At 33.5% G+C, this 20,000-nt stretch overlaps 1 protein-coding gene and 1 pseudogene across 1 annotated transcript in view; both read left to right on the top strand.

Annotated features, from left to right (window-relative positions):
- The window catches only part of LOC145271283 (QRFP-like peptide receptor), a 463,148-nt gene that overhangs the window by 127,541 nt on the left and 315,607 nt on the right, over positions 1 to 20,000 (top strand). The gene's annotated exons all lie outside the window — the stretch shown is intronic.
- On the top strand, positions 2,676 to 2,830 carry LOC145271798 (U2 spliceosomal RNA; annotated as a pseudogene).

Genomic DNA, 20,000 nt, shown 5'->3' with positions numbered 1-20,000 from the left:
AATGCCTCTCATCTCCCCCTAATGGCTTCTTTGAGTTCTGTGATGGTTCTGGGTTTCCCTGCGTAGACTCTGTCCTTAAGATAGCCACAAAGAAAAAAATCTGGGGAATTAAGTCCAGGCTATGGGGTTCCCACTCAAAATCAGTCTTGAGACTGATTACTCGGCCTCCGAAGTTCTCTTTCAGCCAATCTCGGGACAGGTTTGAGGTGTGAGAACGTGCTCCGTCCTGCTGGAACCAGAACTTTCTCATGAGCGACGGGTAGATGGTCTGGAGTTCACGCTTGAAGGTTTTGAGGAGCTCCACATACCGCTCCTTGGTGACTGTCACTGCTGCGCCAGATTCTTCGATGAAGATTGGTCCGATGATGCCTCTGGTTGAGATTGCAGCCCACACCGTGCACTTAGGAGAGTGCACGGGCTTGGTGGCTACTTCGTTGGGTCTGGAGGACCCTCAGAAGACATTTGTCCTGGAGTTCGCCTTTCCATCTTGATGGAAGTGGGCTTCATCTGATGTCCAAAGGAGGTTAAGGAAACTTGGTGTCTCCTCGATTTTCTCGAGCATCTTGACTGCCTTAGCCCTCCTCTGCTTCTTGTCTGAGGCTGTAAGGGTCTGCAGCGTCTGTATTCTGTATGGATAAGCCCTGATATGGCCTTCCTTTGCTTCTTGTCTGAGGCTGTAAGGGTCTGCAGCCTCAGGTTGTCTCCAGAGACAACCGTCCAAGCGAGTGGCTTGGACGGTTGTCTCTGGCAGCGTTGAGGTTCTCCACGGTCCCATACTTCTCGAAGTGGTCCACCCAGTTCTGAATTCTGCTTTTGGATGGAGCCTTTTCACATTCGAACTGACGCATGAAACTGTCCTGGGTTTTCTTAAAGGGGTCTGTCTTGTAGTAAAATTTAACACAGTGTATTCTTTGTCCCAGCTCTCACTGGGGTCTTGGTGTACTCACGTCGTTGACTCTGCCATGTCCTGTAAATTAAGGGCAATCGGTGAATAAATAATGGGGCTATCACATAAAGTGTACACGGGGCCCGAAATTTGATAAATCGGGTACTACGATTTGGGAAAATCTTTGTAATCCGTTTTCGGCCAGAAATTTGGTTGTCAAGGGGTCAAAGTTCAACGATTTGACCTTTCAGAACTCTACCAAACTCCTCCGACAATTTTGGGTCTAAACACTTGAAATTTTAGATATAGGTTCCTTGTACATGGATCTAACTTAATAACTTGATTTGAGCCCAAAACAATAAATGTTAAGGGGGCATGAATTTGTCCTCTGCGGTCTCTACTAAATTACTCAGACAATTTCTGGTCTAAACATTTGAAATTTTCATAAAGGGTATTCAGAGATAGAGCAAGCTTTTTAATCGGTTTGAGTCGAAAATTTGAGCTACCAATATATAAGTGTATGTATGTATGTCTGTTTGCATATTTGCCTACAACTTTCGACGGATTTTCACAGGATCAGTATCGTTTTGAAGCTCGACCTTTCAGACGACAAATACCGAAAAATTGGCTAAAAAACATTTATTTCTTTAACTGGGCACTTTTCTACAGGCAGGGGTCGCTTTTTTCCCCGATATTTTCGAAAGTCATCCCCTCTTTTCGATTGTCTAGCCTTTATTTAAACCTACGTCACTTTCAGTTTGGTAGTGTTCGTAACAGCAAAGACGTCACATTTTTCCCATTCTTTTCCTCCTTCGCGGTAGCGTTCGAGCCTGCCTTCCTACTACCACTTTTTTTTTTGCTCAACACACACTGCTAAACACCCGGGCAACGCCGGGCTGAAATGCTAGTATAAACTAAAATAATATCTGAATTATAGAAAAAAATCACATATCTAACGTTGTCGTCAGTTTTTTGATATCTTAACTACACCTAGGTCTAAAATAGGTCAGCTTACTTAGATAGCTATTCTCCTTATGAAAAACACGCACAAAGGAAGGGGTGAACCTAAGGTCAATTGTACCCTTGTCCTGTATATAAAAACGCAAAGTAACCAGAACTCTTTGTCAAAGACTGATGATTTCTCACGAGAATGAAACAAGGAATATTCTGTGTAGCTTAATTGCCATATATATTTTTGGAACTTACTATATATATATATATATATATATATATTTTAACCTTTAAAACTATACAAAAAATATATTTAATTTGTATTCCTTATCATTCATTAGAAAACTATTTAGTCAGTAAGTCATTTAAAAACCTGCAATCACCGCATCAACTTGCTCTCTCGAATTCACTATAATACTAATGCTAATTTAAGGGATTAACAGTTGTTTACCATGAAACACTGTTTCGGGGATTCAAAAACAAAACAGTATATTAAATCATGGCTCCTCAGCAGTGTTCAAACACAACCTCCCTTAATCTTAAGAAAACATGCTTCTTCATAAATCGACATTCCTGGAATTATAAACATCAAGATATTACATTCTTCTTTTCTATTTTGCATTGCGTAATCCACAACTTCTTACCTTGGAATGATAAACAGTTCTTTGTTTGTCTTTAATTGCAATTGTGGTTATTAGTCGTGTGCAAGCGACTCTATAAGTCACTCCGTCGGTCGGTTGGTCGGTCTGTCGGTCGGTCTGTCCATAACACTTTTGTGTTTGGCTTTTTAGTTAAGATCAAAGGTCTGTTGTTAATACATGATGTTCTTAGCTTTTTAAGCTTTTCTTGGCCTTTTGGCCAAGATCAAAGTGTAGTATCTGTTCCGGCAGATGCTACTAGCTATGACTAGCAAAGACCAGATGTGGGGGAAACCCCACATGCCTGACCTTTAACCAGCTCCCATTTCCCACCTCTCGGGAGCTGGTCCCCTTTTCCCTTCCCCCTCCCTTCACTCCTCACATTAAAAATTGGCCTTGTGCCTAATTTGCTCGGTGGGGAAGCAAATAAATACCATCTGTTCCGGCAGATGCTGCACTTAAGATAATTTGTACCGGTCAATGGAGGGGAAACCCTCTATACTGGGACAATTATTATTTTTGGTAACCAGAGTGACCCCTTTTAGGGGAGCTGGTTTTTACCTCACATTAAAAACGGCCTTGTGCCTAATTTGCTCAGTGGGGGAGCAAATAAACACCATCTGTTCCGGCAGATACTGCACTTAAGATAATTTGTACCAGTCAATGGAGGGGAAACCCTCTATACTGGGACAATTATTATTTTTGGTAACCAGAGTGACCCCTTTTAGGGGAGCTGGTTTTTACCTCACATTAAAAACGGCCTTGTGCCTAATTTGTTCAGTGGGGGAGCAAATAAACACCATCTGTTCCGGCAGATACTGCAAGCAAAGACCATATGTGGGGGCAGCCTCACATATAAGACCTTGGTCAATGTAGGGGCAACCCTTCATACCAATTGTCACTATCCAGCTCCCCTACTCCCCGGGGAGTTAGTACCTATTTCCCCTTCACTCCTCACATTAAAAATTGGCCTTGTGCCTAATTTGTCTCGGTGGGGAAGCAAATAAATACCCTTTTCTTGGCCTTTTGGTTAAGATCACAGTATAGTATCTGTTCTTACTACATACTATACTTACGGTTATAACTTTGTGATATAAAGTGGGGGATCACTTTTCTGTATTAATTTTATGTAAAATGATCACCCACTTTACAACCAGTCAGTCTCAAAGCCATTCAAGTCATTCTCCAGATCATTCAAGTTGTTTTTGAAGGATTCCAGTTATATTTTAAGCATTCAAGTCATTCTTAAGGTCATTCAATTCATCGTTAAGTTCATTAAAGTCATTCTAAGTCATTTACTTTTTATTTATTTAAGTCATTTCAGCCCATTTTTCGGTCATTTTAGTTTATCTTTAAGAATTTCATGTCAATCCTACATTCACGCATTCATTCATTACACGAGAGTACGTGACTAATGGCTATCGGCCTTATTTTTTTTTTGTAATGTAATCCAACTTACAAAAATTCCACTATGTTAAAAACGCTATAATCACCTTGACTAATGTATTAACCCTTATCCTCGAGTGGGCCCCCGGGCCTTGATAAGTGGTGATTCCTGTGTAAAAAAAAAAAAAATACCTGGAAAGACGGACGAAGCCCCTTTTCAGGATGATATGGCTCATTTCATTGTACAAATTTTAATGAGGCCAGATTAGCTGGTTTTTTTTTGGTTTTGAAACCAACATCAATTTATCACTGTGAATGAAAAATTAAAGGTCAGGTTTTGTTTACCTTTCAAGTTTTTTTTTTTTTAATTTGTGCACAACGGGGAATGCTTAATGTATTTTAAACTGTTATTGAAACGCATCATTTTTAATTAGCATCAATCTTGGCTTGTTTTGGAGCCTATAAGGAAAGAACTCTCTCTCTCTCTCATACACACACAATGTTTTTTTTATTATTATTTAATAGCAGATATATATACAGCGTAATCGCGTTGACACACCGGTTCCCGCCAGATCACCGAAGTTAAGCAACGATGAGCCAGTACCAGATTGGTGACCATTTGGGACTTCCAGGTACTGTGTGTGCGTTCCGCTTATCTCGGCATTGTTTCAAGTCGTCCTGAACTTCTCCTTGCCATGGGACTCAAGCAGGGCCGATTCAGGAGAGGTGTGGTTGGAGATTGTGCAACCCTTGCTTCCTTTGTCTTTCGAGCTTATGGCATGTCTTCTTCTTCCCTTGTTCCAGGTTGTTTGAGTTGCTTGTCTAGTGGTCTCCATCAATGTGCATCTTTTTTTACAAAGGAGTCACCACCTGTCAAGGCCCAGCGGCCACTCAGGGATAAAGGTTTATAAGGTTAGTAGTGTTAATTTAGTAAATTGGATTACTTAAGGGGAACGGTTCATCCAGAACTTGTTTACATTGGACTTGAAGACAACCATATTGTAGTCAGTTGGAAAGCAGGAAAACGGAACAGAGTTCCACGAGCGTGCGGTTCTAAGAAAGAAGCTTTGTTCATGGAATCTACGTTTAGGTTTAGGCACAGATAAAGAGTGGGTGAAATTATTAATAGTGTTTTAAGCTAGAGGAAAGTTTGGTGAAGAGGGGGGCATAGATTGGAACTCAGTCGAGCATATCTTCTGTGAGAAAGAGGTTGCAGGGAAGAGAAAAGGACATCTCATGAAAGTTTGGCGAGGGGGGTAAAGATTGGAGCTCAGATGAGCACTTGCTATAAAAATAACGATACATCAGAGACAAACTCGCAACATCTCATCTGTGAGATAGAGGTTGCAGGGAAGAGAAAAGGACATCTCCTACGAGGCTACGAAGTCTATTTTGAACTCTATCAAGGCAAGATAAGTCCTTTATAGCAGCTCCTGCCCAGATGTGGCAACAGTACTCCATCCTTGGTCGTACCTGGCTCTCATATAGATAGAAAATTGCATCAGCAGTGAGATATCTAGTGGATCGATAGAAGGATCTCACCATTTTTCCAGCGACATTGGCAACAGATTTGATGTACGCGTTCTATTTCAGATCAGGAGTAAAGGTCAAGCCCAGAAGCCTGTCAACACATGAGGCCTCCCCAAGATGAGAGCCATTCATTTCAATTGATGCTACATGGGGATCAGAGCGTTGATGATGCAAAGATAAAAGCTTGGTTTTAGGTGCATTTAAAGTAACCAGCCACGTCTTCCCCCACTGTACCACGCGCTCAAGATCAGAGGAGAGGGAATTAGAGAGAACTTTGTCATTTACGACTTTTGATGTTTTGCCATAGATGGTCGTGTCATCATCATAGATGCCAACGAATGATTTAAGTATGTGTTTTGGGAGATCATTGATGTAGATCAGGAAAAGAGTTGGGCCCAGGATGGACTCCTGGGGGACTCCAGCATTAATACTGTGGGCCTCTGATTTCTGCCCATCAACCACTACTCTTATGAACCTATCAGAGAGAAATGATTTAATGATTGAGAAAACATTTCCAGTAATACCATAGCTGGAAATCTTGTGAAGTAGGCCCTTATGCCATACCTTATCAAAGGCCTTCGATATGTCAAGAGCAATTGCACTGGAAAGGAAACCTTTGTCAAGAGATTTACTAATCCTGTGTGATATAACCGTTAGCACATCTGCTGTAGATCTTGCAGAGCGGAAACCATATTGCATCTCACTAAGAAGGTTGTTTCTGTTGAGATGGTTGACTACTTCTTTATTTAATATGGATTCCAACAACTTACTCATGGCACACAGGAGACTTATTGGTCTGTACTGAGAGGGAGATTACTTTTCACCTGAATTCTTAAATACAGGGCATACTGATGAGGTTTTCCAGGGTGTTGAAAAGCACTTCTCCTTAAGGCAACGTTTAAACAGTTTCGTAAGTATGGTGTCAAGTTCTGGTTGAAGGTTTTTCAGCACTATAACTGGAATGCCGTCAGGGCCAGTTGCTTTGATGTGTTGCCATAGATGGTCGTGTCATCAGCATAGATGTCAACGAATAATTTAAGTATGTGTTTTGGGAGATCATCGATGTATATCAGGAAGAGAGTTGGGCCCAGGATTTTGTATGTTATGAGATAACTCATCAGTTTTTAAGCTTTTTTCTTAGAAGTGCCTGGCAGTGGAACTCTCTTCCGTCTGACTATTTCCCACCTGACTACAACTTGGATATTTTACACGCAATAACCCTTATCCCCGAGTGGCTTCTGGGCCTTGATATGTGGTGACTTCCATGTAAGTTTGGTGAAGAGGGGGGGCATAGATTGGAGCTTAGACGAGCACTTGCCATGGAAATAACGATAAAGCAAAAACAAACTCGTAACATCTCCTCTGTGAGAAAGAGGTTACAGGGAAGAGAAAAAGGCTACGAAGTCTATTTTGAACTCTGTCAAGGCAGGATACGATCTTCTAGCAGATCCTGTCCAGATGTGGCCACAGTACTCCATCCTTGGACGTACCTGGCTCTTATATAGGTAGATAGTTGGATCATTAGACAGACATCTACTGGATCGATAGCAGGATCCCACCATAAAAAGCCATGAAACCCAAGTAAAAAAAAAGAATAAAAAACTGATATCGTAAAAAAGACAAAGCCCCTTTTCAGGATAATATTGCTTATTGAACAAATTTTAATGAGACACGTCAGCATATGAAAAAAACAAAACAAAAAAAACATAAAAAATTAAAGGTCAGATTTTGTTTTTGGAGGTTTGGGCCACTTTATTATTATCTGTGCACACCGGGGAATTCTTAATGTATTTTAAACTGTTTTTGAATAAATCATTTGGAATCGGCGTCAAAAAAGCAGGAGAGAAAAAAAAAAAAACGAGCAAATAAAATTGAAAAAGTAATTTTAAAAGATAAATTGTTAATTAGAAAATATATTTTTATAAAAATATGCTGCCTTGGTGTTTCATATGTTTGATACCATCATAGACATATATATACAATATATGCAGATATAATATATATATATATATATATATTATATAATATATGCAGAGGTAATATATATATATAATATATGCAGATAAAATATATATAATATATGCAGATAAAATATATATAATATATGCAGATAAAATATATATAATATATGCAGATAAAATATATGTATACAATATATGCAGATATAGTATATATATATAATATATGCAGATATAATATATGCAGATGTAATATATATAATATATACAGATATAATATATATATAATATATGCAGATATAATATATATAATATATGCAGATATAATATATATATAATATATGTAGATATAATATATATATATATTATATGCAGATATAATATATATAATATATGCAGATATAGTATATATAATATATGTAGATATAATATATATATACTATATGCAGATATAATATATATATATGTAGATATGATATATACTATATGCAGATATAATATATATATAATATATGCATATATATTATATATAATATATGCAGATATAATATATATATTATATGCATATATATTATATATATTATGTATATATATTATATATATTATGTATATATTATATGCAGATATAATATATATATATATGCAGATATAATATATATATATGCAGATATAATATATGTATGCAGATATAATATATATATGCAGATATAATATATATATGCAGATATAATATATGCAGATATAATATATATATGCAGATATAATATATATGCAGATATAATATATACAGATATAATATATATATATATGCAGATATAATATTTATACATATACAGATATAATATATATGCAGATATAATATATATATATATGCAGATATAATATATATATGCAGATATAATATATATATACAGATATAATATATATGCAGATATAATATATATATATATATATGCAGATATAATATATATACAGATATAATATATATATGCAGATATAATATATATATGTGTACATATAATATATACATATGCACATATAATATATATATGCAGATATAATATATATATGCAGATATAATATATATATGAAGATATAACTACTTAATTTACTCACATAAAATTAATATACGAATGTATATGGATTTATGCGTAAACTAAGTATTTACTTCAAAAATGCTCAATACGTAGGTAGAGCTTGTTAGTAATTTATAAAATATATATGACGATTAAGCTACACTGAATATTCCCCGTTAAACTGGTAGTCGAATGAAAAATAATAAGACAAGCTACAACGTATGGGGACCTAGACGACCCATGTAGATTATGCCTTCATGAAAAATTGGCTATGCTGTACTTTCAAGAACTCCAACATCTATTAGACTGTAGAAGAGAAATAGCAAACAACTGTGTTCACAAGGTAAAATTTACTCAAGGATAGCGATACAAAATAGTTTAAAATAGAATAATAAAAAATAGAAAATAAACAAACAAATAAATAAAATAAATATGAATATACATAAACGATCATATATATTTGTATATATATATATATATATGTGTATATATATATGTGCATATATAACAATAAAAAACACTAAACTAGATTTAAAACAAAGGAACAGATCAACCAGAGGTCAAATAGGCCTTTGCTCGGTAAGTGCATTCTCATTGGCTGATAGGAAGGGCGCGATAGACACTAGTAAGCGGTTGTGCTAACTAAAATCTCAATAGAAGATGCACATATAAAAACGACAAACAACCACAGAATTCGCGCATAAGTCTGAAGAGTCCTAGAGTGGATGAAACGCGGAATGTTCAGTATAACTTAATAACTAGCTCTACCTACGTATTGAGCACTTTTGAAGTAAATACTTAAAGTTTACGCATAAATCTATACTTTCATATTTTAATTTTATGTGAGTAAATTAAGTAGTTATATGAGTATATATATATGAGTATGTATATATAAGTATATATAAAAGTATATATAAAAATATATATATATAAGTATATATATATAAGTATATATATATGTATGTATATATAAGTATATATATGTATGTATATATATATATATATATATATATATATATATATATATATATATATATATATAAGTATATATATATGATGGACTCTCCGTCGATTTTTGACGTATGAGACTCCGACAATTGATCTGAAGGTCTAGAACTCAGCGTGCTGACATTCACTTAGACGTATGTGGCACTTTAGTCCTGCTAGAGCCTTGCAATGGCGACCGCAGTGGTGACAGACATATAAATGCGAGAATTTAGCTCCACACTGCTCAGTATTATTTTTTGACTTGACTCTCGCTTCTTTTAGTTTTTCGATGCAAAACGCCGAGAACTCCTTGATTTTTCTGTCACACATTTCTATCCACATCCTTCTGTCTTTTGCAGTTAGCTCAATGTTGTTATATTCAATATTTAGAACCTGCAAATTAGACTTTATTTTGTCTTTGTAACGCAACCATGGTCGTCCCACATTTCGACGGCCTCTGTCTAATTGGCCATGCAGGAGTTGCTTCGGTATCCTATCATCATCCATTCGCATCATATGACCCGCTCATCGAAGCTGCGACTGGATTAAGAAGCTTTCGATGGTGCTGATTTTACAAAGTGTGAATAATTTCGCATTTGATATTTTGTCTTTCAAAGTAAGACCGCAAATCGCACGTAGACATCTCTTATGGAAGACGTCAAGTTGCGAAATTTGTTTTCGGTACGGGGTCCACGTCTCCGAGGCATACAAAAGTGTGGACAGTACCACAGCCTTATATACATGAATTTTTGTCTTCAGGCTTTAACCCCGACCATAATCTTGTGTGCAGCTTGCCAAAGGCGCTGCTTGCTCAGGAGATACGGTTGATAACTTCATGGTCAAGAGATGCACTTGAATCAACCACACTTCCCAAGTATGTAAACTTGTTAACATACTTCAGGTTTTTCCCATCTACCTGAATCGACATCTGAGGAAAATTGTGCACGGTTTGTTTCTGCTTAACACCCTGTACTTGTTTTGATGTAGGTGGCGGCTGGTAGATGACTTCCGTTTTCTTTATACTGATTGTCAAGCCAAAGGCTTTACATGCAGTAGAAAACCGATTTACAAGATATTGAGCCTCCTCCCGAGAAGTCGCAACAAGGGCAGCATCATCTGCAAACAGCAAAGCTCTTATAATGGTTCTTCGGAGAAGTGTTTTCGCTTTGAATCGTTGTTGATTAAAAATCCCAATATCTGTACGGAATTGGAAATGAACGCCAGTATCAACATCTGCAAATGCATATTTCAGCATAACAGAGAAGTAAAGGGCGAATAGTACTGGAGCCATTACACAACCTTGTTTTGTTCCATTGGTCACATTGAAAGGCTCAGAAGAGTCCCCCATTGGACATCACTGAAGCCTTCATGCCATCATGGAAGGATGTTATAACTTTGAGCATATTGTCAGGTATACCAATTTTCTTAAGGATTTTCCATAGGGCAGTTCTGTTGACAGTGTCAAAGGCTTTAGTAAGATCAATGAACACTATGTATAGCTCTTGGTTCCTTTCTCGAACTTTCTCAGAGACCTGTCGCAAAGAAAAGATCATATCTATTGTACCCCGAAGAGAGCGGAAACCACACTGCGATTCGGGATATATCTCATCTACAAGAGGTCTGATTAATCTGTTGATTATTAGTCTGGCCATGATTTTTCCAGCAATTGAGAGCAGAGATATGCCACGATGATTGTCACAGGAATTCCTCAAGCCTTTATTTTTATAAAGATGGTAAATTGATGCATCTTTAAAGTCCTGTGGGACTTTTCCAGATGTCCAAATGGACACGAAAAGTGCATGTAGCTTTCTGGCCAGTTTATGGCCACCATATCTGTAGACTTCCGGTGGTATACCGTCATTTCCTGGTGCTTTACCCAATGATATCTGTTCAACTGCTGCAAGGACTTCTGGGAGAGTTGGTAACACGGATAGTTCTGATCTCTCGGAAACCTGCTCAATTGAGTTTATAATCTCATCGTCTGTCACCGAAGAAGAATTTAACACTGTTTCAAAATGTTCCTTCCAGCGTCTCAAGATACCGTCCTTGTCTGTCAGTAATGTCCTGTCTTCTGCTAAAATTGGCGAAACTCCTGATTCTTGAGGACCGAAAACCTTCCTTATACCTTCATAAAAGGCTTTTGTGTCCTTTCTGTTGAATGCTGACTGAACAGCTTCTGCGTGTGCGGTCCACCATTTCTCTTTCATCTGTCGTAGTGTCCTTTGCACTTTTTTTTTTTTTTTACAAAGGCATCACCACATTATCAAGGCCCAGAGGCCACTCAAGGATAAGGATTAAAGAGTGTACAGTAGAAATTGATCAATATAGTAATCATTAGTAATGAAAATTTGGTAAATTTAATAACTTATATGGAACGGCTCATCAAGAACTTATTTACTTTAGACTTGAACACAACCATATTGTAGTCAGCCGGAAAGCAGGAAAACGGAAGACAATTCCACAGGCGTGCAGTTCTAAGAAAGAAGCTTTGTTCATGGAATCTACGTTTAGGTTTAGGCACAGATAAAGAGTGGGGGAAATTATTGATAGTGTTTACAGCTAGACGAGTGTTTCTTGTGAAAGTTTGGCGAGGGGGGACCATAGATTGAAGCGCAGTCGAACACTTTCCATGAAAATAACGATACATCAGAGACAAACTCGCAACATCTTTTCTGTGAGATAGAGGTTGCAAGGAGGAGAAAAGGACATCTCCTACGAGGCTACGAAGTCTATTTTGAACTCTATCAAGGTAGGACAAGTCCTTTCTAGCAGCTCCTGCCCAGATGTGGCAACAGTATTCCATCCTTGGACGTACCTGGCTCTTATATAGGTAGAGAATAGCATCAGCACTTTCCCTTTGCAGGTCTTGTATGGCACTCTTTTTTCAGTAGAGTTTTGGTCGTCAATCCATGCTTCGTGAGCTTGATGCATTTTCTGAATTTGATCCTGGGCTTCTATATCCTGGTGCTTCCGTATGGAAGGAGCGCGTTATTTCGAAGTCACGAAATCACGTTTCTTAGTGATGACATAGTCAATCATATGCCAGCTGTTTGAACGAGGGCGCATCCATGTGGTTTTGCGACAATTTTTCTGTTGAAAAACTGTGTTAGTGATGTATATATATGTATATATATATAAGTATATATATATAAGTATATATATATAAGTATATATATATAAGTATAAGTATATATATATAAGTATATATATATATATAAGTATATATATATATAAGTATAAGTATATATATGAGTATATACATATGAGTATATATATATATGAGTATATATATACTCATATATATATGAGTATATGTATATATATGAGTATATATATGAGTATATATGTATATATACGCATATATGTATATATGAGTATATATATATATATGAGTATATATATATATGAGTATATATATATATGAGTATATATATATGAGTATATATATATGAGTATATATGTATATATGAGTATGTATATTTTATATATATATGTTATATATATGTGGTATATATATATGGGTATATGTATATATATGAGTATATGTATATATATGAGTATATATATATGAGTATATATATACTCATATATATATATGAGTTTATATATATACTCATATATATATATGAGTTTATATATATGAGTTTATATATATGAGTAAATATATGAGTATATGTATGAGTATATATATATGAGTATATATATATGAATCTATATGTATATATATATATGAGTCTATCTATATATATATAAATGTGACTCTTGGTTCGTTCGTAATTAATAGTCTAAATACCCACTGGACGGATTGCTTCCACATTTTGGTATAATATGTTTACGGTACGCATGCGTGTTTCTATATATCTCTTTTTAATTATAACATTATACGTAATTTTTCTATAATAAATATTTGGTTTTCTTTGTACGGACGGGCCATTTTTTTTTATTTGGGGACAATTATTTCACACCGCGTGTCATCACGTGACATCGCTAAACGTAACTTTTATATATCAAATTGACTTTTTTCGTTTAAAAATGGAATTATTTCTCTTTCGTTAATATATAATCATATTTAATATTTCGTGTTTTTTTATCGACTTTTTTTTTAATAGCATTTGCGGATAGGTATGCTGACATTTGTTTTAATTTCTTTTTAAATGACTTTGTCAAAAAACAAATATATAACAAATAAATGTTATCAAAGGCAAGATAAGTTACTTTTCTACCAAACTGGATATATTTTTCGTGTTTTTATTCAATGGAACATGTTCATTCAGCTCGAAAACCATACAGTGTTTACCGATGTATTGCAACATTCAAGATGGCGTCTTATTCTCTCTTTAATACGGTAAGTGTGGGAAAAGATGTTATAAATAAAAAACCGGATAAAATACTGTTAAAAACTCGCTCAATATATATTACCGTGACATAGGTTGACATATATCCGGCGGGTTTTTAATAGTATTTTGTATAGTTTTTTATTTATAACACCTTTTTCCATACTTACGGTGTTAAAGAGGGTGTGAGACGCCATCTTTAATTTTTGAATATATCGGTAAACACTCTATGTTTTTCGAGCTGAATAAATATGTTACATTGAATAAAAACACAAAAAATATATCCAGTTTGGCAGAAAAGTAACTCACCTTGCCTTTGATAACATTTATTTGTTATATATTTGTTTTTTGACAACTTTTTCGAATCTATGTGTACAGTAATACAAACCCGAAAAATTACTAAACATTTATTAATAATGCCTCACTTTTACAGACATTTGTTTTTAAATTTCTTAAATGACGACTTTTATCGACTTTTTTTAATAGCATTTTCGGATGGGTAAAAAACGAATAAAAAAAATAACTGAACCATTTACTGATAATTCCCACTTTTACAAATATTTTTAACAAATAAATTTTATCAAAGTCAAGATACCAAGAAATTGTCAGTAAATGGCTTAGTTATTTTTTTCGTTTTTTACCCATCCGCAAATGCTATTAAAAAAAGTCGATAAAATTCGTCATTTAAGAAATTTTAAAAACAAATGTCTGTAAAAGTGAGGCATTATTAATAAATGTTTAGTAATTTTTCTTTTAATATTCATAAAGAGTAAAACTTTGTTTCAAAATAAATAATGTGTACAACGAAAAAATGGAAAAAATTGTTAATAATATTTATAAAAGAAAAATAAGATATGCTTTTCACTCTACTGCCGAGACATACATATAAATAAGAAAGATCAAGGAAGAAAAAGAGTAGAAAAAATGATGATAGAGTTAAATATAAAATAGAGAAACAAATGTCAAAATGACGAGACAGGAAATGTTAAAGGCGCGAAAAAAATATATAGGGCAAAATAATATATGTCAACTGAAATGTTACTACGACAACGTCAGTAAATAAAAAAGTGTTAGGGAGCGATGCGTGTTTTTTTATGCTGGTCGCCATGGAACTCAACGCCCAAGGAGTACCAAATTCTGTTTTCCAAAAGAAACGTTTACTACCAACTTTCTTTTTAAAAAAATTGCAAGTTTTCCTGAAAAAAAAACAAACAAAAACAACTTTCACCTAACAATTTATGGCAAAAATAACGACCCATAAAAATCTTGTGTGCTTCTACACTTTATTGCCGAAATTAGAGACGCCATTTTTTTGTTCACGCACTTGCTATCCAAATCTGGGGGAGACATCATTATATGGCCAAACGATTGCTTCCGGAAAGGGAAAGAATAAATTTACCAAAATTAACATTTATTACTTCCGGAAACGTTAAATTAAACTAAATAAATTTACCAAAATTAACATTTATTACTCCCTTAAACTAAAATTATCATTTATTACTTCCAGAAACTTGGTAAACCGATATTACTGGAGAAAATGAATCTTGGCAATTAAAAAAAAAATTTAAATTATTTATTTGTTCGAAAAGAAAACCCCAAAAAACAAAACACACAAACGAAAAAATAAACAAAAAAACTAATAAATGTTTTGGTTTTGTTTTGGCTTTGGGGAGACATTAGGGAACGATTGCTTCCGGGGCGATTGCTTCCGGAAAGGGAAAGAATAAATTTACCAAAATTAACATTTATTACTTCCGGAAACGTTTAATTAAACTAAAATTATCATATATTACTGCCAGAAACTTGGTGAACCGATATTACTGGAGAAAATGAATCTTGACAATTCAAAAAAATGTTTAAAATTATTTATTTGTTCGAAAAAAAAAAACAAAACAAAAAGAACTATTTTATAAAAGTCCAATGTTGCTTTAAAAGTAAATAAAGAAAGTGAAAGAGAACATATATCCGTAATTATATAATTGGAAATGTTTCGATTTAATTGATGAGAACAGGAAAGTTTTTCATGGAACAATTTTTTTTTTTATTATTAAAAACAGAAAATTGAAATGACATATTCATAATAGTTTAACCTGGGCGAGCGCCATTTGAAAACCAAAAGAAAACCAAAACATTATTATTTTTTTTTAATTTTATTTTTTTTGTTTGTGTGTTTTTTTTTTTTGGGGGGGGGGGGTTCTTTTCGAACAAATAAATAATTTTAAATATTTTTTGAATTGTCAAGATGCATTTTCTCCAGTAATATCGGTTTACCAAGTTTCTGGAAGTAATAAATGATAATTTTAGTTTAAGGGAGAAATAAATGTTAATTTTGGTAAATTTATTTAGTTTAATTTATCGTTTCCGGAAGTAATAAATGTAAATTTTGGTAAATTTATTCTTTCCCTTTCCATAAGCAATCGTTCGGCCTTATAATGATGTCTTCCCTAGATTTGGATAGCAAGTGCGTGAAAAAAATGGCATCTCCAATTTCGGCAATAAAGTGTACAAGCACCAAATCTGCTAGCTGAGTGACAAATCTGCTTAAAATATTGAAAAGAAAGAAAGAAAGACAAAGAAGAATAGAACCTCTAGATGTATCAGAAATTTGGAGGCATTTTTGACACCCCTAACAGAAAACTGCGAATAAAATATAAAAAAAACTCGTAATTTCTCTTTTTAAAGTGAGTTGTTTATTTTCTATATGGAATATACTTTCAAAATAAACTATTAAAGTTGTTTAAAAAATGATAGAAATATTTTTTATCTTTTAAAAAACAGTGTTTACAAAATGTTTATAAAATGCCGGCGTGCCTTCATGCCGACATTTTTTACGTAATAAAATCAACAGAATTTTACGAGTTAAATATTTTTCAATTTTTAAACTTTAAAAATCTATCAAAATTTTTCTATTGGTTCAATTTTTACGTTATTTTCAGGGTCAATGTGTAATTTTATGTTTTTTCCAGTAAACCAAATATATTTTAGACAAACGTTTTCTTTTTCAAATTCACACCCCCATTTTGAAATGTTTATTAAAATTTTAATAATTAATTTATGTGTCAAAGTTTTATATATCACAAATTGAAGATAAAAGATCAATAAAGAAAATATTCCACTTTAAAACAAAAAAAGAATAGTTTTTTGGAAATTTACCTGTAAAGTCCAAAGTGTAAAAGCCTTTTTTTTTTATAAACATGTTGATTTTTTTGTTAATGAAAGCTCATGTTATGCTTACATCGTCAAGTAAATACCAGACGCTGACGGCAAATTTTTCTAGCTCATTGAATGTTTTCTTTTTTTAGATATAAAAAAAAATTAGTTGATGAAAAAGTATTAAAATATATCAATCAAAAACTCGTGTATTTCATTAAAAGAATTTTTTAAAAATCGATGAAGCGGATTTTTTGTTCTAGGGGAAAAACTTATAAGTGAATGTGCGTTTCTTTTTTAATTACGGAAGACGAAAAATACTAATTTTTGTTAACACACGCAATAAAAAAGAGACATTATTTATGTCCTTGGACGAAACCATACTTCATAAATTTCATTTTAGCAGCAGCAGCTATTTAAAGCTTCGCGCAAAACATGTTACAAAAATGCGATTTTCTAGGACCCTCGCTTTAAAAAATCCTTTTATTAAAAAAATACATGGAATTTAAAATATAAATATGGATAAATTCTTAACAATGAAGAATGGAACTACCCATTTAATAATATTTTTTTAGGTAAGTGATTTTTGGCATATATATATATATATCCAGTGGCGACTCTAGCCTATTATTGCTACTCGTGCCCCCACTGCCCTCTGTCAACTTCAGTTCCCAACCCATGGTCCGTGGACCGAAAGTAAGTCATCATAATTGCTATTGCGTGACTCTCCATTGTATAGCACAGATTGCCTAACGTACCTTGCCAGTATAAGTTCATGATTGTCCTGATTAAATGTGAAAAGCAAGCAAGGCCAACAATAGAGTTTTTACTCAGATTTACTCGCACATAACCAGTCAATGTCATTAAACCAATTGGATTGGGACGAACGAGTTCTAACCTTATTCACCAATAAAGGAGTTGGGCGCGTAACTTTGACAATTTCTCGCTTCTCGGCTACATTTCTCTGGCCAAACGATCTATTTTTTAATCCATTTTGAATAACATTGACCAAAAGTCCCATCTCCGCCCCTGATATATACATATATTTATAAGCAAGTCAAAATATATTCATTTGCTTTATATCTTTTTAAAAAGAAAACCGCTATAAATAAAGAAATATTGCATAATTTGCTATTAAACCTGTTATTTTTTTTTAAATTTGCTCCTTTAATTGAAAAAAAAGGGTTTGAATTATATTTTCAAGTAGTTTTAAGCTTAAAAAAATAGTAAGTTGAATTATTAAGGTTCTGATCATCATTTTTAATGGCCACTTTCTGATACACCTATAGAACCTCTCCCAAACATACTGGCAATAATTTGGTTTCGTCCTTCCTTTCAGTGTTTCCAATAAGGGGGATTGATTTACTAGGATTTGTATTAGGAGCTGGGCACTTATTAAAATTATTTAATTGTTGAATTTTTTGCATTTTGGTTAAATTTGTTAGTTTGCTAGCGCTAAAAGGCCACACAAAAAATTGAACAAAAGACAAAATTAAAAATAATGGTACTCATGCAGAATTTAACCCTCCTAACCTATGTATATATATATATATATATATATATATATATATATATATATATATATATATATGAGTATATATATATCAGTCTATATATATGAGTATATATATATATGAGTATATATATCAGTCTATATATATATATGAGTATATATATATATGAGTATATATACATATATGTTAGCATCTATATATATATATGTGAGTGTATATATATATGTGAGTGTATATGTATATATATATATATGAGCATATATATGTGTGTGAATGTATATATATAAGTCTGAGTGTATATATATATATGTTTATATATGTGTGTATATATATATGTGTGTATATATATATGTGTGTGTATATATATGTATGTGTATATATATGTGTGTATATATATATATATATATATATATATATATATATATATATATGACAGGACAATAGAAACTTACAGATAAAACAGGATGCAGTTAGTTGACAACGAGATGCCCTTTGTGGTTGATGGGAGTTGACTGTGAAACGAACGTAACATCGATAGAACGGGGAGAAGACATACAAACCCACACACAAGTCCAACCGACAGTCGCCAGCAAGAAACTGACGATCCGGCCATAAGAGCATAAGTCTTAAATTGTAAGATCCCTTAGCACCATGAAAAATAGTTTGGTTGTGGAATATCACTTAAAATGTAAGATCCCTTAGCACAATGAAAAATAGTTTGGATGTGGAATATCACTTAAAATGTAAGATCCCTTAGCACAATGAAAAATAGTTTGGATATGGAATATCACTTAAAATGTAAGATCCCTTAGCACAATGAAAAATAGTTTGGATGTGGAATATCACTTAAAATATAAGATCCCTTAGCACCATGAAAAATAGTTTGGTTGTGGAATATCACTTAAAATGTAAGATCCCTTAGCACAATGAAAAATAGTTTGGATATGGAATATCACTTAAAATATAAGATCCCTTAGCACAATGAAAAATAGTTTGGTTGTGGAATATCACTTAAAATGTAAGATCCCTTAGCACAATGAAAAATAGTTTGGATGTGGAATATCATTTAAAAGGTAAGATCCCTTAGCACAATGAAAAATAGTTTGGATATGGAATATTACTTAAAATATAAGATCCCTTAGTACAATGAAAAATAGGATAAGGGAGAAGTCACTTCAAATGTAAGATCCCTTAGCACAATATAAAGTTAACACTATGAAAAATAGGAAAAGCAAATTTTACTCTCCCCTCCATCAAGGCTAGATATTTTGGGAAAATATTAATATATTTGTAATTCATATGCAAAACTAGGAAAACAAATGGCTGTGATTGAAACATTTTATGACTGTAAAAAGTACTAAAGATAGTCCACTGAACAATTGAGGTCATTAGATTTCCAACGAGCCTTCATATGTTAAATTCTGATCCAAAAATTGCTGAGATTTGGAATTTATAAAATTGCCAACCATAAAATTGCTAAAAATGGAGTAGTTGGCCGAAATGTCAAAACAAAGATGAGTAAATTAATTTAATAAATAAAACTATTCTTTTCCTTTGTGGAACCAATGACGATCCGGCCATAAGAGGTAT

This window comes from Euprymna scolopes, chromosome 46 (genome assembly GCF_053919585.1).
Source record: "Euprymna scolopes isolate OS-2025 chromosome 46, ASM5391958v1, whole genome shotgun sequence".
Lineage (NCBI taxonomy): Eukaryota > Metazoa > Mollusca > Cephalopoda > Sepiida > Sepiolidae > Euprymna > Euprymna scolopes.
This window is presented reverse-complemented; position numbering and strand designations above follow the sequence as displayed.